Below are 23,854 nucleotides of genomic sequence, written 5' to 3'. Positions count from 1 at the left end.
TAGAGAGCTCTTCAAGAAAATTACCCTACAAACATCATTAAATCTAAACATTAAAGTATCCGTGCCCCATTGCCTAGACCGCATTGGTACCTCTTTTGTCTGCTGTCCCATTTCTCCGATGGACACACACCAGCAAATTTAAATCAGCCTCAGTCCCAGCCGCATACCTCTTACCTGTGAGTACATGCTCAGAAGGTAGGTGCTGGACACTTTGTGCACCTTTGAAGGTGGCTAAGGAGGGTCCGTGGTGTCGTTTCCCTTTCCTGCTGCCTTTGAGTCTGCTCCCACATCACCTGACCTTGACGAGGTTGTATTAATCCAATCAAGATTAAGTATCACCTTTGATCTAACAACATTTTGTAGAAACTTTCCGAAAAGAGAAATACCTTATAAATCCACTCATATATGGAAATCTAAATACAAAGAAAAAGAGGGAACAAGTAAAAAAAAATATTAAGAGACAGCAAACGATGGTAACGATAACCCTTTACGCGAGACAGCAAAAGAGACCCAGATGTGTAGAACAGTCTTTTGGACTCTGTGGGAGAGGGAGAGGGTGGGATTATTTGGGAGAATGGCATTGAAACATGTATAATATCATATAAGACATGAATCGCCAGTCTAGGTTCGATGAAGGATACAGGATGCTTGGGCTGGTGCACTGGGATGACCCAGAGGGATGGTACCGGGAGGGAGAAGGAAGGGGGGGTCAGGATGGGGAACACGTGTACACCCGTGTCGGATTCATGTTGATGTATGCCAAAACCAACACAATATTGTAAAATAAATAAATAAAAGTGTAAACACACACACACATACAAAGAGACAGGAAATGACACAAAAATAAACACACAGAGCAGAGCAGTGGGGGTCAGAGGGCGGCAGGAAGAGAGGTCCGCAGGCTGGTGAAAGCAAAACAGTTTCTGGTGATGGTCAGCCTATGGCAGGCAGAGTTGAAATCTATTTTTATACAAATAAAGCATGTACTTTTGTAACCCAAAGATACCCTAGAAAAAGAAATACTTAAAAATTACGTTATCCCTGCCTCAGTGCATCCCTTGTGACTCGGTGGGTAAAGAGTCAGCCTGCAATGCCGGGGACCTGGGTTCGATCCCTGGGTTGGGAAGATCCTCTAGAGAAGGCAAAGGCTCCCCACTCCAATATTCTGGCCTGGAGAATTCCACAGACTATACAGTCCATGGGGTCGCAAAGAGTTGGACACAGCTGAGCGACTTTCGCTCACTTCACTGAGAGGCAAGGGGGTGGTGACCCTCAGCCTGAGCAAGGGTAGATAAGTGCCCGGTTGGTCAGGGAGTTCTCAAACCACTCGTGGTGGCTTCTGCTGGCCCCTGTTGGTCCAGGAACAACAGTCCCTGACACTTGCCTCTAGTCCCCTGCTGAGATACCCAGAAGCCTACTGTCTGGACTCCCAGGTTCTGGAGGAAGAGTTGGCGCAGGGCACCTGAGGATGAGGGCTGAGGTGATTCTGGGGCTTCCCGTGGCTGTAGGCAGTGCACAGGCTGAACACGTTCTCCTTGCAGGGGACTGACACGGGGGCGTTGTTAACGTGCATAAGTGGCCCCGGGGATCTGGGAGGCCCTGATTCTGTGTTTTTCATAAAGTCCTCCCATGCTCCTCTTTCCCCTCCATTACAAGATCTATCTTGAGTCAAAATACTATTAAGATGATCTTCAAGGATTAGAGATATAAACCACACACAAAATGTTTTATATGGTAAAACTTTATTAAAATGGAAACTTTTTCATTGGTAAACTTTATAAAATTGGTGGGAGACATTATATCAATCCTACCAAAATGATCATTCAAAAGCAAGGCAGCAACTGATTCCAACCAGTTTTCAATACCAGTATTACATAATAGGGCTTCCCTAGCGGCTCCGTCTGTAAAGAATGCGCCTGCAGTGCAGGAGACCTGGGTTCTATCCCTGGGTTGAGAAGATCCCCTGGAGGAGGGCAGGACAACCCACTCCAGGATTCTTGCCTGGAGAATCCCCACGGACAGAGGAGCCTGGCAGACTGAGGTCCATGGGGTCCAAAAGAGTTACACATGACTCAGCCACTAAGTATACCTTTCCATGATAACAAAATCAAATAATACATAATAACAAAATCAAAAATTTCCTGATGAGCATAAGTACAAAAGATCTTAATAAACTACTAGCATATTAAATCCAACAGTATGTAGTTATATTTACATATGAAGCGGATCTTGCCCTATTGGTGATTTGATTTAGGGCTGAAGGAAGGCCCTGCAGGGCCTCGGTGCAGGGCCAGCCTGGCCAGGATGTTGACTGTGACCAAATGATCTTCTACATCTCTTGAGATGACTGTGTAATTTTTCATCTCTTGAGATGACTGTGTAATTTTTCTTGTTTCTTCTGAAAACACAGAAAGAAATTTTTTAAAACAAACTTTATAGTAACATTTAATGGCACTTGATAAGCACAGCCCCAGGAATTTTCCCCACTGTGATTTATAGTGCAAGACTCCACAGAGTCCACTAGACTTATCTCAGAACGGGGCGTGGCTGACCTTCTGCAGAGCAGAGTCAGGCCTTTAGGCAGGTTCCAAAGGTTCAGATACAGCTACTAGCATTAATACAGACACTACCATCATCAACTGCAGATACTACCATCACTTCCTGTCTGCAGCTACTATTGTAACCCAATGGTACCCTGGAATATCAATACTTGGAAGTTAAATTTTACATGGCTCAGTGCATCCCTTGTGACTCAGCAAGTAAAGAATCTGCCTGCAATGCAGGAGTCCTGGGCTGGGAAGATCCCCTGGAGAAGGGAAAGGCTACCCACTCCAGTATTCTGGCCTGGAGAAGTCCATGGACTGTACAGGTCATGGTGTCACAAAGAGTCGGACACAACTGTGCCACTTTCACGGTGCGTAAAGCCACACGTGTACAAATCTTGTGTGCGTCTTTTTTCTCTGGGGGATACACTGAACAGCAAATAGAAATAAACAACCTGAAATCCAGCTGGGTGCCTCCCATCTGTCAGTAGATGCTCAGAATGGTGGGCGCTGGACACCGTCCACTGGAGGAGACACAGCCTCGGAGGCAGCTGAGGGTCCGTGGGGGAAGTTCCCCTTCTTAGCTGACTCGTTAGTGCTCCAAGGTGTGTGACCTTGTTAAGATTTTTCTGACCAATCCAAATCATATATCAGCTTTGTTCGCTCTGTGTCTGAAGACAGATTCAGAGAAGAGAAACACCTATTGACTCTACTCATGTGTGAAGCAGGAAGAAACCAAGAAACAAAAGGAAAACAAGTGGAAAAAAAATGAAGAATTAAACAAATGACCCAAGAACACATACACAGAGACACAGAGCTGAGTGGTGGATACAGGGGGGAGCTGGCAGGCGGGAGGGCCCGAGGGTAACACAGTCACGGAGAGCAAAGGAGGGAAGATGGCGTGTTGGTGCTGGGCAGGCGCACGGTATGCCGGAGCTGAAATCTATTGTTGTAAACCTGAAACTCATCTAATATTATAACAGAACACCTCAGAAAAATAGAAATGAAAATTTAAAAAAATTAAAGAATCTTCACCGCATTGTCTAAAGCCACATCACTACATATTTTGACTGCTGTTCCATTTCTCTGGGGGTGTAGCTGAACACCACATATTATTTCAAACCAACCTGAAATCCAGCTGCAGTCCTCTTATCTGTCAGTAGAATCTCAGAAAAATGGCTGCTGGACAAACTTCACTGGATGACATGAAGCTACTCAGGAGGCCGAGGATGTGTCCATGGGGAAAGCTGTCTTTGCAAACTGACCTTCATGCTACTCCAAGGTCACATGACCTAGCTGAGCCATTTGTACCCAAGGAATGAAATGCATGACAATAGACAGACAAGAGAATTGGTTGCCCCTTACCCTTGCTCAGTTTTACCACCTGACTGTCCCCAGAATTCCGCTTGGAGATTTTGAAAGCTAATGATGGAGTTTCCCTGGTAGCTCAGTGGATAAGAATCCACCTGCCAATGCAGGAGACATGGGTTCGATCCCTGGCCTGGGGAGATCACCCATGCTACTTAGAGCAGCTAAGCCCATGTGCCACTACTGAGCCTGCGTTCCAGAGCCCAGGAGACACAACCGAGGCCATGCACCACAGAGCCTGCACTCTGCAGCAAGAGAAGCGCTTCCAAGGGGAAGCCTGCACAGCGCAACCGGAGTGGGCCTGGCTCGCCGCAACTAGAGAAAAAGCCCTCATAGCAAAAGAGACCCAGCACAGCTAAAATCAAATAAATAAGCAAGAAAAAAGGTAGTGAGGTATCAGTACCATCCTTGTGTGTGTTTCTGTGAGTGGACTCGGGCCTTCTTGGGGAATTGTGCTGCTTTGGCAGGAACACACCTCATCCGAGTGGATATACGGGAAAGACTCTCCCTGGAGATTTGGGCTCAGTATGGATGTGGGTCAAAGGATAACTTTCCAAGTCCTACAGACAAGAGGGGAGATTTGCTTTGTGATGACATTCATTTCTTTCTTTGGAAAAGGACATTGCACTGATTATTTTAAAAATCTGCTTGTGTGATGGCTGATAGTTTCAGGTATTTTATGTTCTTGCACATTTATCCCATGAGCTTATGTGAGGGTAACAAGACTGGGTTTCTGTTGAGACTGCTGAGTGCATAATTCAGGAATCAGCTGAGTAAGATAAACAGTATGATTAAGGAAGGAACTCTTCATCCACTGGGCTCAGCTCAGAGATTTGGGGACAAAATACAGATTCCTGAGGTCTGGGAGGGCAGAAATCAGATGTCTGTCTCTTGAGCCCTAGGTGGTTTCCATCCACAGACATAGGTTGAAGGGCCTCAAATAATGTAAGACCAGATGTCTCTGAGACTCCACCAGGACCTTGCCTGAGCAGGTCATGACATTCTGGGAAACCTGGCCAGTGGAGCTGAAGATGAGAGCTGTGTCAGCCCCAGGCCCTGAAGGGGTAGATCGGGTGGGGAGATGCTGAAACGAGTGGAGCTGAATTGTGTGGAAAGAGCAGTGGAGAAAGGGGGGCGCAGAGAGTGGGGCTGAGTCTCTGCCCACTTTCCCAGAGTGCAGACCTGAGTCCCTGTGTTACAGGGGCCCAAAGAAACCAGACTTCCCAGGTGGCACAACTGATAAAGAACCCACCTGCCAATGCAGGAGACATAAACAGACATGAATTTGTTCCCTGAATTGGGAAAAACCCCTGGCAGAGGGCTGGAGAAGGCAGTGGCACCCCACTCCAGTACTCTTGCCTGGAAAATCCCATGGACGGAGGAGCCTGGTAGGCTGCAGACCATGGGGTCCCTAAGAGTCGGACACGACTGAGCGACTTCACTTTCACTTTTCACTTTCATGCATTGGAGAAGGAAATGGCAACCCACTCTGGTGTTCTTGCCTGGAGAATCCCAGGGACGGGGGAGCCTGGTGGGCTGCCGTCTGTGGGGTTGCACAGAGTCAGACACGACTGAAGCGACTTAGCAGCAGCAGTAGCAGCCTGGCGGTTGGCATGGGAACCCACTCCAGTATCCTTGCCTAGAGAATCCTATGGACAAAAGAGCCTGGCAGGCTATGGTCCATGGGATCAAAAAGAGCTGGACACGACTGAAGCGACTAGCATGCACACAGGCAAAGCAACCAGACAGCAACACTGAGCTCCTTTAGCCACAAACGACTGTTTGAATATTTACAACTATTATTGCACACACAAATTCTAACTTCTTACAAAACTTTACATCCACGTGGCCAGGTCTCTTCATTCTCCATTTCATGCCACGTTTTCATGAATAGGTCTTTCCCCAAATCATGATGTACTCACGTGTTTGCTGTTGTTCAACTGCTAGGGTGTGACTAACTCTGCAACCCCATGGACTGTACCCCCAGGCTCTTTTTTCCATGGGTTCTCTAGGCAAGAATGCTGGAGTGGGTTGCCATTTCCTTCTCCAGGGGATCTCCTGGACCCAGGGATAAAACCCAGGTCTCCTGCATTGCAGGTGGATTATTTACCACTGAGCCACCAAGGAGACCTGGTTGTATGTTACAGGACTTTTTAGGGGCTTGCACAAAGAATCTTTTAGGGGTTTGCCCTGCTACACAAAGAATCTGCCTGGAATACAGGAGACCTGGGTTAGGAAGATCCTCTGAAGAAGGGAATGGCAACCCACTCCACTGTTCTTGCCTGCAGAATTCCATGGACAGGGGAGCCTGGTGGGCTACCGTCCGTGGGGTCACAAAGAGTCTGACACGACTGAGCGACTAGCACTACGCCTCCTCCACAGGATTTTTTCTGCTATGAAATCTGGCTGTAGCCCCACTGTGCTTTCAGGATCGCTGCATCCTCAGGGTGATATCTGTGTGGACTGAGAAATGAGTGATCACCAAAGACCTCCCTTCCTCCATGACACTGACGGTGTGTTATACAGCCTGCGTACATGTGGACCAGAGGGGTTGCTCTATGGAGAGAGAATGTCTCAGAACCTTCTGTGAAATCACTTCTCTAGGATAAAGTGTTCAGAAGTATGCTTTGGTGCTGCTCAGCATACCTTAGTATTTCTCAGAGGTCTTCGTCTTTGTTCTTGTTTTAGTGCCTTTTTTTTTTTCCCAAGGAATTTCTTGCGCACATCAAGCCTGGGGCTTGGCTGAATGTTTGTTGACAGTTATCAAAGTCCTAGTGGTTCTCCACATGGAGTTGGCTCATGGTGAACAACACTTATGAAAGAAAAACTAGGCATTCTTATCCTCTGCTCACATCCTCTAGGGTCTTTAAGAGTTGGGAGTTGTTGCTGAAAACACCCATATTGTATTTAGAGGGAGTTCTGCTAAGTTACCTGAGGTCAGGCCAGTGACTAAAGGCTTTGCCACAGAGACAGCGCACATGTGGATCCATGTCCACAGGTGATTCCTGTCTGGACTGGGGAGTGCGATGCCTGAAGGAGCCTCCATATTGGTTACAGACAGTTACTTTACTGAGTGTGAACTTGGTGAGTTTAAATGCTAACACTATGGCTGCTGTTCCTCCCACGTTCCTCATGTGTGGAATGTGGAAGGAACAGCGTGTCACCTCAGATGAGAGAGTCTACTGAGGGCCTTCCTGGTTTTCTCTCTGGTGCTGGGTTCCCTCGTGTCGTCTAAGGGAAGAGCCGTGACTAAAGCACTTCCCACAGAGCTGACACTCATCGGGTTGCTCACCGGCGTGTGTTCTCTCATGCCTCCTCAGCTTTGCATATTGACTGAAGGTGCTCCCACACCGCTGACATTTATAGGGTTTCTCTCCTGTGTGGGTCCTTTTGTGCCAAGTCAATTCAGAACTCTGACTGAAGGCCTTCCCACACACAAGACACACGTGAGGTGTCTCTCCAGTGTGGATTCTCTTGTGCTAAGGCCAGCGCTCTGGCTAAAGACTCCCACGCTGACAACATTCATAGTGCTTCTCTTTGGGATGGATTGTCTTGTGTTTTCTAAGGTAAGAGATTTGATGAAAACTTTTCTCACAGAGACGACATTTACAGGGCTTCTCTCCTGTGCGTTTTCTCATGTTTCAGGTAGGAACTTTGGAGAGTTTCCCACACACGTGACGTTCGAATCGTGTCTCTCCAGTGTGGACCCGGTTGCGGTTTCTCAGAGGCTGCATTTGTATGGTTTCTCTCCAGTGTGAATCATCCTGTGTCATCTGAGGCTAAAGTAATTATTGAAGACTTTTCTACATAGAGGACATTCAGCTCCTTTTCCTCTAGTGTGAATAGGACCCTGTGCATCAAGAAATGATCCTTGACTACGTGATTTTCCACACTGTTTGCGGACATGTTTCCTTCTCAAGTGAACTGATGAATGTTGAGGTGAAGATCTAGAAGCTAATTCATCTCTCAAATTAGTGCATCCAGCAGGATCCCCTTGCTGGTGAGAAACCTGTTTTGGGAAAGGAGATATGAGGCTGTTACTGGTTTGCCCATGTCCACGCAGACACTTATTCCTCCACATGTTCACCCTAGAGCATCAGCCAGTAATAGTCTCCTGGTAAATGTCTCCCGTGTTAGTTGCAAACATGTTGTGTTACTCCCCTTCAGGCACAAACATTCTCTTTTATAGTTTCCAAACCCCAGATATCAGATTAATTTAGAAAACTTCAGTGTGTTCTAAAAACTAGGAGATGAACAATGTTTGTGCTATTGACTTTTTTCCTTACATTGGTTTTAAGCTCATATTCACTTAACCAATTTCAGACTATCCAAAAATTTGCTCTGAAAGAGCTTTATCAACTTACACACAGGCAACTGTGCTCAATTACCAACTTACACACACTGCTGGATCTTTCATTTGGATGACTGAGGTTCCCACCCCTGAAACTTACTACTGACATAGTAGAGGATATGTGCTTTCTGTAGACATTTTGCATGAATATCATTTCTTGTTATTTAAGGGATCTCTCACTGCTTAAAGAATGGAGAAAAAATATAAATTTTAGAATGGCATTAGGGAAATAAAATGTAGACAACCACCAAGGTCCATGTGAGTATGTTTCAAATATTGGCACTCAGTTGGAGAAACTGTGTATAGCAAAGAAATACTCAGTGTAGTATTTGAAAGAAATATTTTTTAAAGTCATTGTGTATTGGAAAATGAAAACAGGATTAAAATATAAAAATGTAATGTGGTCAGGAGACATTGGGTCAGAAAATGGTGGAAAAGTCATGAAATGGCAGGATCAGGACAAGAATCACTATGTGAAAACTTAAGTGCAATAACTCCATAAGAACCCTTTTCCTTAAAGAAGAGAAAATGGCAGGAAGTAATATGAATCGTGATGATAGGGGCCCAGAATGGTGACAACGCGAGGAATATGCCCCAGTGTCCTCGCTTCCACTTTGGAATATATCCCTGCCTTCATCAGACTTTTATCTGGTATCTGCAAGGACTTAACACACTGGCTGAAACTGTTTTGCCCTGAAGCCCAGGCCCCTGACACTCACCTAGACTCTGACCTTGGAGGCTTCCTGCTGCTCCAGTCCACAGCTCTTTTCCTTGTTCCAGCTATGAAATCACATCTGATTTGCTAATTTGATAGCCTGTGTGACTTAAACAAACAAACAAATGTGGATTTTGAGTGTGGGCTAATTACCCTTTGCTGTGAGTCATGGGTAAGGTGGTGAAGACAATAAAGAGATAACTGAAGGTCGGTGCAGGTAACATCTTCACCAGACAGAACAGCGAAGGCCCTTGAGCAGACCAGGAGGAAACCCAGAGCAGCAGCAAGAACAGTGAGGCTGTCTAGGGGCTGATGCCCATGCACCAGTTCAGAGAGAGGCCACAGAATCCCCAGTTTTTTCCAAATGGGAAAGATCAAAAGACTCTACCGTGGGCTGAATATTTCTGTCAAACAGGATCCAGTAGTGATTCACCTTACAGGAAGAATCAAAATTATGTCATATACAGGACTCTGGTGTTAAGCCTTCATGGAGTGATTGGAACAAAAGAATTATTTTTTTAAAATATTTGATCCTTTTATTTATGCATTAAAATGTCCATTGAATCCCCAGCCCTGTTCTGAATGTTGACACTAAGTATAAGTAAATATATGAAACCTGGCCAAGATAACCTTTCAATGTGGTAATGAAAAGTGCCATGAAAAGGAATGTCTTCCTTTAAGTAGTTAGGAGGACTAGCAGAGAATCAGGGAGCAGCTGGAGTGGGACACAGGGAAGCTGCTCTAAATGCTCGTTCAGTGAGTGAATGAACAGAATGGACACAGGCGCAGGCACATCCCTGTTGACAGACTCACCTACAGAGACCAGGTGGGTGACCGTTTCCAGCATCACATTTCTGAACAGGTTTTTCTGGGACTTGTCTAGCAGGCTCCACTCTTCCTGGGTGAAGTCGACGGCTACATCTTCAAATGTCACCGATTCCTAAAACATCAGGATGTTCTGGTTTAGACAGAGCAGCCCTCCCGCTGTCTAGAGTGGGCGGCTGAGCTGAGGAAGGATGGGGACTGGGTGCAGCGTCAGGAGGAAGCACCCCTCCTCACCAGGGGCTCCATGCTCAACAGCTCAGTCACCAGGAGCCTTTCTCAGGCACTAGGCAGGCCAACCTGAGGATGGAGAAGCCACGAGATCCCAGTCCTGTGCTGCCAGACCCACCTGAATTCAAGCCCCCAACCTTCACCTGGGTGTAGCCTCAGCCCAGCACTCGGGAACCGGTGGTGCGTCCAGGGAATACTATGCAGCTTCTTCTCTCCCAGATCCTGTGTGAAGAGCTAGAGCTGCGGTTGCTAACACAGAAAGTCAGAGTCTGCAAATAAGGACGTGCTAAGCACTGACTTTGTTCATCAGCCCATGGCACCCAGAATAGCTCAGTGTCCTCCCTCATTCCAGCCCTCGGGGACCCTGACTCTCGCCAGAGTGGATGGTGGTTACTGCTGTAGGTAAGCGCTCTGGAGGCCCCCAGATCATCTCCTGCCTTATGCGCCCACAGTGCTTCTCCAACAGCCCTGGCAGTCCTCTGGAAACACACTGCCTTCCAGCTCTCCCTCAGCCCTGAGGTTAGTTCTGTTCCCCATGGATGTGGATATCAATTACCCTAGGACCTCTTTTAGGGTGGAGTTAGACTGAGGACTTATTCCATTTGGAGGGACCGTAGCACCTATCAGGCCAGCCTCATCCTTAACATCCTCTGGACCAGAATGTAGCCGGCATCCAGGAGTCACGGGGTTCCTGTCATAGACTGTTGCAGTTCTCTAGATCAAGGATGTTCAAAAATATGGAAAAACTGAGGTTTAGGAAGAAATTGCTTTATTTACCAATTTACAAATGACACCCAGAGATTCCAGAAGCTTTAATATGACCGAGTTGCATAGAGGAAGGAGCAGCTGCATTTGATTTTGCTCAGTCAGTGTCCTGTGATCAGATTCCTCTGGGGAAACAAAGGTCTCCCTGGTTTACCTGTAATACGACCTCTAACGTGAATAATCAGAAGAAGCTCCCTGTCATCTCTCTTCACCTTTATCACCCAGTTTGGGAGGAACCTCTCCACACATCCGCAGTCGATCCCTTCACCATGCCCCCTCTGTCTGGAAACAGAAATCTCCCTGAAGACACTCGCTCTCAGGCTGCTGCTCTCCAGTCCTCCCGTCACGATCAAAGGGGAAGCCTCGGGGTCACTTCCCACCAGAAATGAATTCCTGGATCCATGCCTCTGCTAACTGTGGAGAGGAGTCAAGTGTCTAGGACAAAGCACAAACCCCAGAATCCACTCAAGAAAGTGACGGAATCACTGATTGGATTATCCCTGGGATGGACTGTCCATGCCTGCTTGCTAAGTCACTTTAGTCGTGTCCAGCTCTGCAACCCCATGGATCATGAGGGTCTGTCTGGGAAAACCAATCAAGCTTTGCCTTTCATTTTGACTTAAAGACAATTTCAGAGTGAAGTGACATGTTCTTTTTCACTCTTAGAATTTTCCTTCTACTGATAAGAGGAACAAGTAAGTTCCTATGATATCGAAGGAAACTCCAGTCATATGCGAAAGGGCAGTCACACCAGTGGAGACATTTCAAGAGACATTCCATCTTGAAATAATTATTTCAACATAAACATCTATCTCAAGTCACATAGAAATGAAGAAAATTGCTTGATGAAACCCATAAAAGGAGAGTAATTCAGAGAGGCAGAAAATGAAGTATTTAGAAACAAATTAGTAAAAACATCAGATGGAGACCAACAGCCAGTAGAACTTTCCGAGACGAAGGGCATGCTCGATCCCAGCGCTGCGTGATACAGAAACTGCTGTGCCACACGTGCGTTGTGACAAAGGACTTGAAGTCTGGGTGGCGCTACCAACGATGTGGAATGTAGCTATTCGGTTGCATGAATTCAAATATTCCAGCCACATGGGGCTGCGTTGGAGAGCACATGGCTAGGATCTTCAGTTAGGCAGATGAAATAATTAAACAGATTTAAGACAACAGTGTTGGAGCTGAAAAAAAGGGATGTGAACAGTCAAAGTTTGGAAATGAGAGTGGCAAAGAAAATGTTGACACGGTATGATTCAGAGACCATAAGAGGCTGCTTTGACACCAGTGTCTAGAGACAGATAACACATAACATTTAAGGGAAAGAAACACACCCCTATCTCAGTTTGGAGGACTCACCAAAACCCCAAATTGCAGGAGCTGGTGAAGCCAAATGAATTCTGAGGACTCCACAGCAAGCAGCCGATTTCTCTTTCTTCAAGGTCCCAAGCAGTCCAGCTTCTTCTTCTCTGAACAAGTGCATCCCTCTGCCTGTTTGACTCCCTTTTGTACCTGAATAACAGCCTATAGTCCAATCTAGCGATGGTTCACCTGATCAGGAACCCTCTTCAATTTGATTAGGTTTTCCAAACTGATAGGAAAGTATAACCCTTAGGCATGCTGAAGGGCAAGGATGTAATGGCGTTGTCCAGGGACAGTGAGAAGAGCCATCATTTCCTTCTTCATCCACCTGAGTGCGTTTTCTGCACCGGGAACCATACTATGTCTTCAAAACCAGCACGACGTCAGACACACTGGGATTCTGGGGAAATGAAGCTGGGATTCTCTGGGAGAAATTAAAAATAAAATGCAAGATGAAGGACTATGAACACTTGAAAGATAAACAACGAGGTGACCATATAAGACCTACTGCTGGACTGCAGAGCATGACTCATTAGAGCACTGGCCACACAGGGCCTTCAAGAACATGTTACAACTTTATTAACTGTGCACAGAAAACGGGAAGGCAATTTTATACTCAATTTCTTGGTTAGTGGGGAAGTCAACAAAAACTTTTCCTGCATAGTAAACTATTGTAATTTATTTTACTTCCATGCCATGCACAGTTGATTTCTGTGTTGGAGTAGAAATATTACTGGTGTGGCAATGGTTCTTTAAGTTAAAAGTTCCTGATTCCCAAGTGGAAAAAATTAAACCAGAGTACATAGTATTTCATTGTATCTGAGGACATTCTGCTTATACCTCATATAATCCCTGGGAATCCTATTACTTCATGCATTTCAATTCCATCTCCCATGTTCATTAAAGAAATTTCATCTGAAGCTAGTATATTAAGGTAAATCCACTATATTTTAATTTTTTTAAAAAAGAATATTTTAAACTTTCCCCATTACCATTCAGTCTCCAAGGGCTAATCCTGTTCCCTTATGGTTCATCAGATTTTGTGTAGACCATCTCCTAAATGAAATAGATCATTTTGGGAGTGGACACTTTCCACCACAAGATTTAAGGAACTCTTGCAGGGTTATTCATTATTTATGCCACCTCCCACATAAAAGGAAAGGAGCTGCCTTTCGTATCACTCGGGAATTCATTTCTCTACCTGTGTTTTCCCTATTCTCTCCTGGCACATCAGAACGTATGTTATGATTTAAAACACATGCACTGTATTGTATTTTCATCTAGTTGTTAAAGATAGTTGAGGTAAAGTATGATATTCGTTTCAGATGTAGTATTGTGATGCAGTATTTTATAGATTATGCCCCGCTAAAGTTAGTGTAAAGTATTGTCCCTGTGTTTTGTAATATATACTGGCAGCTCATTTATTTTATACAAGGCAGTGTGTTCCTCTTAATTTCCTACTCCTAACTTGCCCCTCCCAGGTCCCCTTCCCCAGTGGTAACCACTACTTTGTAGTCTCTATCTGTGTGTTTCTGTTTTATTTTATTTCCGATTACACACATAAATGGCAACACGCAGTATCTGTCTTTCTCGGAGTTATCTCACTTGGCGTGATATGCAATATTACTCAGCCATGGACATGAAAGCAGTTTGCCATTTGCAGCAGCAAGGCTGGACTGGAGGGTACTATCGGTTCATCCACAGGTGGACACTGCGGTGCTTCCACATCTGGGCTTTTGTAAACAATACAATGTGAACATGAGAGGCGCCTGTATCTATTAGAATTCATGTTTTCCTTTCCTCAGATTTTACCCAGGAGAGGAGTTTTGGATCACACAGTAGCTCTGCTTAGTATTCTGAAGAACCTCCATACTGTTCTCCACAATGGCTACACCAATTAGCACTCCCACCAACAGGGTAGAGGGTTCCCTTCTCTAGCCGGCACCTGCTAGCCGTAGAATTCTGATGATAACCCAGACAGGTGTGAGGTGGAATCTCATTGTGGATTGGACTTCTAGTCCTTTGATTAACATTGTTGAGCATCGTTTCATGTGCCTGAGGCCAAGCGTATTTCTTCTTTACAAAAATGTCTGTTCAGACCTCTGCTCAATTGTTATTTGGTTTGTTTGGTTTTTCTGACATTGAGTTGTATGAGTTGCAAACCAATGATATATACTTTAAACCGCTCCTTCTCTCTGAACCCTCCTCTTGGCATTTAAATATGTTATGGCATCACCCAACCTGAAATTTGAAATGAAACAAAAAAAGATAAGCAAACAATTTGGATTCCTTTTATTTCTAATGGTTTCCCTCTCATACCCTCTTTAATCCAGGTTGAGGGTAGAGCTTATTAGCATTTCTCCCCACCTCAAACAATCTTGTGTTTTTTCCCCATTAATTCACAGACATGATTCTTGCCAGCAAAGCTCATGTCTGATCAAAATTCAAGTCTCATGAGATGCCATCAGTCTTCATGTTATTTCCATGCTGAGCAGAAGTTGGTTCCTTCTGTTGTGAGTCCAATTTTCCCTGGAATCTTATCACTTTTGTCATAGTTTTAGATGCCAGAGGGCAGAGGAGATGAAGTTTCATGTGCTGAGTATTTATTCGGGAGTGATCTCAAGATAAACATGTTGGGAAAGGATGAGGAGGACGAAATCCATGCAGTCAGGAAGCCCGGCTTCACCTCAGCCTGACAGCAAGCTCTGGCCAAGCATGCAGCGACCACTGCACCTACATGGCCCTTCGTGTGTGTCCTTAGTCAGACCAAAATGTCCAGGGCTGGACCTCCATCCCTGTGGTCAGCCCCATGAGGGAGGGTGTCACCTTGAGACAGGTGGCACTTTGCTGATGCATCACCCTCTGCGTGCGCTGACTGGTAAAGTCCCCTGGGGAGTGTGGGCCCCATCACCCTGCAGCTCAGAAAGCTGTGAGGACAACACCCTCCATTCTCTGTGGCCAGAGCAGGCAGTCTCGACTCAGACCCTTGCAGGCCCAGTCAGGGCAGATGGTCGGAATTCAGCCGCGATTAGCGGGGTGGGGAAAACGAAATGGGAACTGCATGTCCCAGGAGGCGGCCGCCCTGCCAGCCAGCTGTCCTCACTCCAGAGAGCTGGTGGTGTCCTGCGGGGGTCCCGGACCAAGCCTCTCTGTGCTCAGAAGCCCCTCCTTCCATGGCTGGCAATAGGGTTAGTGCCCCATGCCCTCCTGTGGACATGGATTCCTTTCTCTTCCTGCTCCTAGGCTTTGCCCCAGAACATATTTCCCTGTTAAATCTAGACCTCTGCTGCCCCGAGGACTTATATCACGACCTTGTCACGCACTCAGGGAAGCCTGTCCCTTCATCCCCTTTGCTATAGGTTTATTACCATCATTAATATAATAAGCAATCTCCCTCCAACATTCATCATGGTCCTCATTATTGTTAATCTTCATTATTCCCATTATTCCTATTACTGTCTATTATAGTACATTGTGGTTGTTAATATGCAACAGTGAGGGGACACGCTCTTTGGGGAAGTGCTTCCAGCTGTACCACATGGTACTTTTCTCCCGAGGAACTTCCTGAAATATTCCAAACCAGCCTCCAGGGGCAGAATCAACACTCAATTCTACTAACAGATAATCAAGGTATGAAACAGATATGAAACATAACTAACAGGGATGCAATGCACAGCATAGGGAATATAGCCAATATTTTATAATTTTTCTATATGGAGTATGATCCATTATGGACTCCTGAGAGTCCCTTGAACAACAAGGAAATCAAACCAGTCAAACTTAAGGGAAATCACCCTGAATACTCGTTGGAAGGACTGACGCTGAAGTTGCAACTCCAGTATTCTGGTCATCTGATTCGAACAGCTGACTCATTGGAAAAGTCCCTGATGCTGGGAAAGATTGAAGACAGAAGGAAAAGAGGGTATCAGAGGATGGGATGGCTGGATGGCATCACCAATGCAATGGACCTGAACTTGAGCAAACTTTGGGAGATGGTGAGGGACAGAGAGGCCTGGCGTGCTGCAGTCTATGAGGTCACAAAGAGTCGGACATGACTGGGCAACTGAACAGCAACATGATCCATTATCATCAGCCAAGTAGCAAAGTACTAGGTTGTACACCTGAAAGTAATATCCTGTAAGTCAATTGTACTTCTACTTTTTAAAAAATCAATAAAAAGTAAGAGCAGGTTTAAAAACAAACCAAAAAAAACACCAAAAATGAATGAACTTTATAAACTGGATTGTGTCCCCTCCCCAAAATTTGTATGTTGAATCCCTCACGTTGAAGAGACCAGAATGCGACATCCCTGACGGGGGATCTAGTGGTTAAGACTTCGCTTTCCCATGCAGAGACAGCAGGTTTGATCCTTGCTCAGGGAACTAAGATCTCACATGCTGCAGGGTGTGGCCAAAAATTAAAAATAAATAAATAAAGATTGAAGAGACCAGAATGGGGCTGTCTATGGGGAAGAGGCAGATAAAACACTGATTAGGTTAAAGTCGTCCCCTGAGGGTGGGGCCCTGGTGCCCTTGGAAGAAAAGCAGGAGACCCCAGAGCCTGAGGAGGGGCAGGCCGAGAAGGACGCAGCAGGTGAGTGGTGTCCACACGCTAAGGATGGCGGCCTCAGGAGAAAACAAACCCACCTACACCTTCATCTGGAAACTTCCTGCCTCCAGGACCGAGCCTCTGGCAGCAGTTGGAAACTTCTTCATGCTACGTGCTAAGTCACTTCAGTCATGTCCGACTCGTTGTGACCCCATGGACTGTAGCCTGCCAGGCTCCTCTGTCCATGGGGATTCTCTAGGCAAGAACACTGGAGTGGGCTGCCGTGCCCTCCTCCAGGGGATTCCGAACCCAAGGATCAAACCCGGGTGTCCTATGTCACCTGCATTGGCAGGCGGGTTCTTTACCACTAGTGCCTCCTGGGAGATCCACTTTATTTAGATGGAAACTAGAGCGTGCACCTCTAAATTCAGCCTGGGGAAGGAGCAGTTTCACATCAAACCCCTCAGGATACAGTTTCCATTTCTCTGACCCAGAATGACCTGGTTCTTACTGGCCTCTCCTTTCCAGGAGAACTCGTGTCCCAAGGACGCACAGGTAACAGTGACAGAGGAGACTGACCCATGTGTATCATGGTCTTCGAGCTGACAGTCAGCTTTTCCCACAGTCAAATAGCCAAACAGACCTACACTAGCTCCAAAGAGCTGGAGGAAGGTGAGCTCTCTATTACATTCATTGTTAAACAGCCTCCAGGAATACCAGAAACTGTATTTTTTCCCCTTTGACCATGTGTGAACGAAAGGTCTGTTTCTTGGGTGGGTAATTATGGTAGCACAAGTTTTAAAGTGAAGTGGAAAGTGATCTCAGCCCAGGCTCACAGAGGAGGAGTATATTGTCAAGGGCAGAGCAAGGTCACCGAAGGCAAGGGCATGTTTTTTACATTCTTTGCAATTTCACGTTCCATATAAGGTCGCAGGCTTGTTGTATGGAATGACAGTCATCCTCACGCCTGGGGTTTCTGCCCTGAAGTCTCCACCCCAGCAGGAATGGGGCCACTTTCCCCACTAAGAGGAGCAGCTCAAAACTGCTGCATCAGGCAAAGTGCCCAGGACACTCCCTTTGGGCACGTCTGTGGGGCCTCACCCCACTTGCGAGGAAGCAGGTGCCCCTGGGTCCAGAGAAGAGCAGCTCACCTCTGTGAGGGTGAAGGGTCAGTGCAGGAGGGAGAGGTCTGGGCAGGTCTGTGTTCATGCCTTTGGCTCTCTGGAATGTGCTAGAAAGTCTCTTAGTGAGCATGTAGATTTGTAGATAAGTTTCCTCTAAGCAGCAAAGCATGTTTCTGGTCAACTGATGTGTGGACCACAGCGGGGCATGGCTGCAGGTGGGCTAGGTCGGCCCCTGGGCCTGCCCTGGAACTCTGCGCTCTGAGGCCTCCCCTCCCACATCGGGTGAAAGCATCTGGACACTAGGTTCATAGCACAGTGTGGTTTGCAAATTAAACCAGAAGAGGTGAGGGGTGAAAATCCTTTGTAAAGTCCTTCTATAGGATAAAAAGAGAGACTCAAATAACAGACCTGGGCTGCTGCAGGCCCCTAGATGCAGTTTAAAAGGTTTTTCAACTTACTCTAGAGACTGCAGACAGCAGGGTCCAGAAAATGGACAGAAATGTCTGTCAACCTCTTGTTTTAAGAGTCTGCAGGTGGCCGTGATCGAGGCCTCACACAGAACCAGGCTGCAGGCCGACTGAAGAGGTCAGTGCCAAGTGTCCCCTGGGCCAGTGTAGGCAGCCGGTGACACACAACTCAGCAATGGGAAAGAAGCCTGGAATTTCAAGGGGAATCACACACACACACACTCACATGCACACATATTCACACACACACCCTGCACACAGATCTGTGCATGTATACCCACACTCACACATATACCTGGGCACACATGTGCGTGCACACACACACACACACCTGGAGCACACAGATATGGGTGCTTGTATACCCACATGCACACGCACACACGTGTGCACACCCTGAACTTACATTTTTCTGTTGACTAGTAGCAGGGCTGAGACATCTCTCATGGGAATCTGTTTCCACCCAGCTGGATTAGGGTTAGTCTACTTTCTGGGCCACCACTCAACCCAGGGAGGTTTCAGGGCTCAACCTTTAGATTCAGTTGAGTTTGCCTGTCTCAGCTGTGCAGGCAAGAGGGGTCCTTCCCAGGGCCTGTGTTTGCGTGGGGAGGGGGAGAGGTGTCTCCTCTCTGGCCAGACCTGTGTCCCTTCTTCCCTGTTGATCATTCTCTGGGTCCTGGTGACCCCAGAGTTGCTGATCACCAAGAAGAAAGCACACTGTCTCCGTGGAGGTGCATAGGAGACCCTTGGAGTGATGTGTGGTCTGGAGGGTATGACGAAAGGGAGGGGGAGCCAGCCAAGACCCCCGCACTCCTGTCCTGGCCCATCCAGAGGGACTTTCAGGAGTCCTAGGACTCTGTCCCACCTGGCTCTCTGGGTTGTGTGGATGTGCATTTGTTCCCGTAGGGGGAAAGGACAGGACATAGTTTATTCAGCAGTTTAATTTATAAAAGTAAGTATTAGTCACCTGTCACAGGAGCGGCTGTCTGTGCTCTTCCCAGAGCGCAGGAATATTTGGGGCACTGGGTTTCCTCCAGGGAAAGTGACTCACCTCCAGCCAGGGCGGGACTCAGCTTCCTGCCAACATCAATGCTGGGACGCAGCTCTAAGAAAATCGTGGCCTCCAATTGTCTAAGGCTGCGAACCTCAGGCCTTGTTGCTTCTCCTAGAGCATCTCACTCCTTCTCCCTGTGACCGGCTGCCAACGGCCCCGGGAGAGGGGCTTCCCACACCCCCCGCCCAGGATACCGCGTTTCTGGGGGTCTGTCTAATCTCTGCACTCAGCTCTGTGCAGAGAGGCAGGCGGTCCCGCCCGGAGCAGCCCCAGCCCTCGGCCCTTGTTCCAGGGGACCGGTCCCTGCGGGGCCACCACGAGGGGAGGCTCGGATCTCCTCTTGGTCAACAGAAACGTGCCCCACGACCACACCCCCGGAGGCTGGAGCAGAACAGACCCCGCGAGACCTCCCTGACGGTGGATGCGCGGTCCAGACAAGTCTGTGGCCTTCAGACCTGACCTCGGGAATCCATCATGTCCCTCAGCCGTCTGAAATGTTTCCTCGAGGTCCTGAACTACAAAAGGTTTCGGCAAGTTGGAAAACGGAGACTCGAACAGTCAGAGCGCTGGCTTTGAGCCACTGAGAAGGTCCTGCGCCGGAAGGAGCCGGCGGCCCTGGAGCCCGCCCTGCCGTGCGCGCCACGAGGCGGCGCCGGAGAAGGGCCCGGGCGGCTCCAGGCTCCGGGCGTCAGGCGGGACCGGGCTCCTCCTGCGCGCGAGTCTGCACAGAGCCGGGCAGACGGCCTGTGAGCCGAGACGCAGGTGCGCACTGCCGCGGCGGAGCGAGCGCCGGGCGGAGCTCGAGAGCCGCGGTCCTCCTTTGAAAAGTGCGAGAGGCGGGCGCTGTCCGCGGGGAGCCGGGCGGGGGGCCGGGCGGGGTGCCGGGCGGGGTGCCGGGCGGGGAGCCGGGCGGGGAGCCGGGCGGGGAGCCGGGCGGGGTGCGCGCGGAGCCCGACGGGCGCCCCGGGCGCGGGGCCCACACACCGCGGGGCTGCACGGACGCCCCGGGCGCGGAGCTGACACACCGCGCCTCCCGGCAGCGCTCAGCTCCCCCTCCTCTTCTTGGTGCAGCGGAGCCGGGCTGTTCACTGGGAAGAGCAGAGAGCAGGAGAGGACTCGCAGACTCACACCCAAACCCACGGGGACGACCGGGTTCCGGGGAGCAGGCCCCGCCAGCAGACCTGCGCTCCGCTCCTGGGACGGGCGCGCCCGGACCTGCTCCCCTGCTGACCTGGGGGCGCGCGGCGTCCTCCTCGCACGATGGCGCCTGAGGGACGGGGCTGGGGGCGGAGGTGACCCTGCGGCTGAAGGGGCGTCAAATGCACACAAACATAAGGAATCCCAGTATTCCTATTTCCTGGCTTTGGTGTTTCTCAACATTTTGCAAATTTTTCAGCTCTGTATTTTCATGTCTTTATTTCTCTCTTCCTTTTCTTTCTTTTTTTGACTGAAATGGGAAGTGTTTACTCTTTAATTTTTGTTTATGTATTCATTTATTTTTCAGTTGGCCTGGCGTTACAACGTTGTTAGTCTCTGCTGTACAGCACAGTGAGTCAGCTGCATGAATACACGGATCCCTTCTTTCCTGGATTTCCTTCCTACTGAGGTCACCGCAGAGCATTTTCCCTTTCTTTTCTTTTCGCTAGACTGTTTTGAAGCAAATCCAGGGTACCATGTCATTTCACTGCTCAGCCCTTCAGTGAGCTTCTTTAGCTGAGGAGGCCCTTTCTCTTCCAGCATAACTGCCTCATTGCTGGCACCCTAATCAAGTCAATAAGAAGCCTCTGATATGACCTAGTCCATATTCAAACTTATCTGGCCCTCTCAAAAATGTTTTCTTGCAACCGGTCTCTTTGATACAGAATCCAATCAAGGCCCACCATTGGTTGTTTTGCCTCTTTTCTCTCTATAATGGCAGTCCCTTCTCCTCAAAAAAAAAATTGTTTTTCCTGTGCAGCATCTCCTGTTCTGAACTGGACTTATTGCTTCCTTGAGCAGTTTGTTTTACTTGTTTCTCTAACTTTTGCATTTCCTGTAAATTGTTAGTTAGATGTAGAAACTTGATTAGTTTCGGGTTCAGCTGCTGGTGAGCCCTGAGGGAACTCAGGAAGGAAACAAGAAATACCCACTATCTAGTAGCCATCAGACTGCAGCCACCCCTGATGGTGCAGCTTGAGGAAACTCAGGATGAGAAAACACAGGATCCTGGCCCCAGAGAGCTGAGGAATGATTTCAGTGAGCCCAGACTTACATCTTCCCATACCTAGAAAAGTGCTAAATTCCTTAACTGGGGATATCTGTTTTTCTTTTATTACCAGTAACCTTTTGTTCTCACTACGTGTTGTTATTGCAAAAATTCCTATATATCCTGGCGTATATGCTGGGTTCACCATTTCCTTTTCCAGTTTTATCTGAGAGGCTCTCTCCCTAAACATGCCGGCTGAATAAACATAATTCTCAACATTTAGGTTGTGCTTTTTTTTTCAGTGGACATGCTTTTGGCCAGAATATTTCTTGGGTGGTGGTGTGCGCTTCTCTGAATCACAATAGGAGGTCCATGAACTTACAGTCTTGTAAGCTTACAGTGAGGACAAGGTTGATCATTGAGTTCAGTTGGTCCCAGCCTTAATTTTATATCATCAAATTCCCTGCCAGGCTTTCCGGTGGATGTTTTAAAGCCATCCATTGACATTGTTTTAGTTCTATGATTTCATTCAGGGGTGCAAAGTGGTGTATTATCCATTCTTCATTTATTAGATGAAATTTTCTATAAATATTTCACTTATATAATGGTTGTTTTTTTGGTTGCAGCCATGAAATTAAAAGACGCTTACTCCTTGGAAGGAAAGTTATGACCAACCTAGACAGCATATTCAAAAGCAGAGACATTACTTTGTCAAAAAGGTCCGTCTAGTCAAGGCTATGGTTTTTCCATTGGTTATGTATGGATGTGAGAGTTGGACTATAAAGAGGGCTGAGTGCAGAAGAATTGATGCTTTTGAACTGTGGTGTTAGAGAAGACTCTTGAGAGTCCCTTGGACTGCACGGAGATCCAACCAGGCCATCCTAAGGGAAATTGGTCCTGGGTGTTCATTGGAAAGATTGATGTTGAAGCTGAAACTACAGTATTTTGGCCACCTGATGTGAAGAGCTGAAAAGACCCTGATGTTGGGAAAGATTGCAGGCAGGAGGAGAAGGGGACGACAGAGGATGAGATGGTTGGATGGCATCACTGACTCAATGGACATGAGTTTGGGTGGACTCTGGGAGTTGGTGATGGACAGGGAGTCCTGGCATGCTGCGATACATGGGGTCGCAAAGAGTTGGACACGACTGAGCAACTGAACTGAACTGAATGAATGTTTACCCTAAAATACAGTTTCTACAAGAGGGGCAGAATAAATGGTTAATCTTTCCTCTTATATACCAGTTTCCAGAGTGATAAGTTTGCACCTTAACAAACTCCAAGTATAAATAATATTGTTTTTTAAGTATCAGTACTACCTCATGGATTTTTCTATACTTGATGTGTTTAAAATATAATTTACTGTTATATTTTAGTGTATTTAACATGTTTATATATTTTATATATTTAATCAGTGGTGGTCACAGTTCTCTACCAGGATGGAAAGTGCTCCATCCTAGCCTAGGGAGTCCCCCTCAGATTGGAGCCAGTGTTTCCTGGACACTCACCAGCCTTTGGTGGCTTCTCTACTATCTAGCACAACGAGATACCCCAGACTCATCTTGTCCATCTCAGGCTCTGTGCTTGGAAGCTGCTGCTTCTGTGAGACATCCTGGTTCTTTCTAGTGGGAAAGGTAATGACCCATGGCCTGGGTGCTAGGGGTGCTCATTGCTACTTCATTGTCTCTGCATTTGTAGGGGTGGGGCTGAGAAATATACACTTGTTAAGAGGGGAAAAGTCAGGATTTTATACTAATACATCCAATTCAAAGTTAAGGCTATAGGATTTTAATATAACCTTTTAATTTTATATGAATCTTCTCTTACGTCAAAACTCTTGGTTCTGATGATGTTTTTCATCCTCCCTCCCAACCTAACTTTCATCTTGAGAAGCTTCAGATGGACACACAGGCAAGATTAGTACAGCGCATACCGTACACCCTCCCTCTGGATCCACCAGTTGTAATCACTTTGCAAATTAAATTTGCTTTGAGTGACTACATAGGAAGTTGCCAGCTTTGTGACATTTCAGCCAGCCCCAAATGCTTTAGCTCGTACCTCCTAGGAACAGGCCATTCTTCAGCAAAATGTCAGTGCAGGAAACAACACAGATGAAAATCTCGTAGACACTGCTCTGAGGGGGGCTCTGGTCCTGTGTGTTCAGATGACTTTGGCTTTTCCACTGGACAACAGTCATGTCTTGCATCTTCAAAATATATGTTCTATAGTCTGCATACATTTTACACAAATATACATGTATTTTGTGAAAAGGAAATTCTTCCAAAGTACTTCTAACCGGAAGCCACTGCCTTTCACTGC

At 47.2% G+C, this 23,854-nt stretch overlaps 2 long non-coding RNA genes across 2 annotated transcripts; one reads left to right on the top strand and one right to left on the bottom strand.

The window, feature by feature from the left end:
• Positions 1 to 10,782: 10,782 nt before the first annotated feature.
• Positions 10,783 to 20,196, bottom strand: LOC132658719 (uncharacterized). Its single transcript, XR_009598684.1, has 2 exons — positions 19,348 to 20,196; positions 10,783 to 12,584 (listed from the first exon to the last, which is right to left on the bottom strand). It is a non-coding gene; the product is annotated as an uncharacterized LOC132658719 (long non-coding RNA).
• Positions 20,005 to 22,772, top strand: LOC121816030 (uncharacterized). The gene is made up of 3 exons (XR_006058196.2): positions 20,005 to 20,177; positions 20,422 to 20,956; positions 22,162 to 22,772. It is a non-coding gene; the product is annotated as an uncharacterized LOC121816030 (long non-coding RNA).
• Positions 22,773 to 23,854: the final 1,082 nt, after the last annotated feature.

The sequence above is a fragment of the Ovis aries genome, chromosome 26 (genome assembly GCF_016772045.2).
Source record: "Ovis aries strain OAR_USU_Benz2616 breed Rambouillet chromosome 26, ARS-UI_Ramb_v3.0, whole genome shotgun sequence".
Taxonomy (NCBI): Eukaryota; Metazoa; Chordata; class Mammalia; order Artiodactyla; family Bovidae; genus Ovis; species Ovis aries.
The sequence above is the reverse complement of the archived record's forward strand: the minus strand, read 5'-3'. Positions and strand labels throughout refer to the sequence as shown.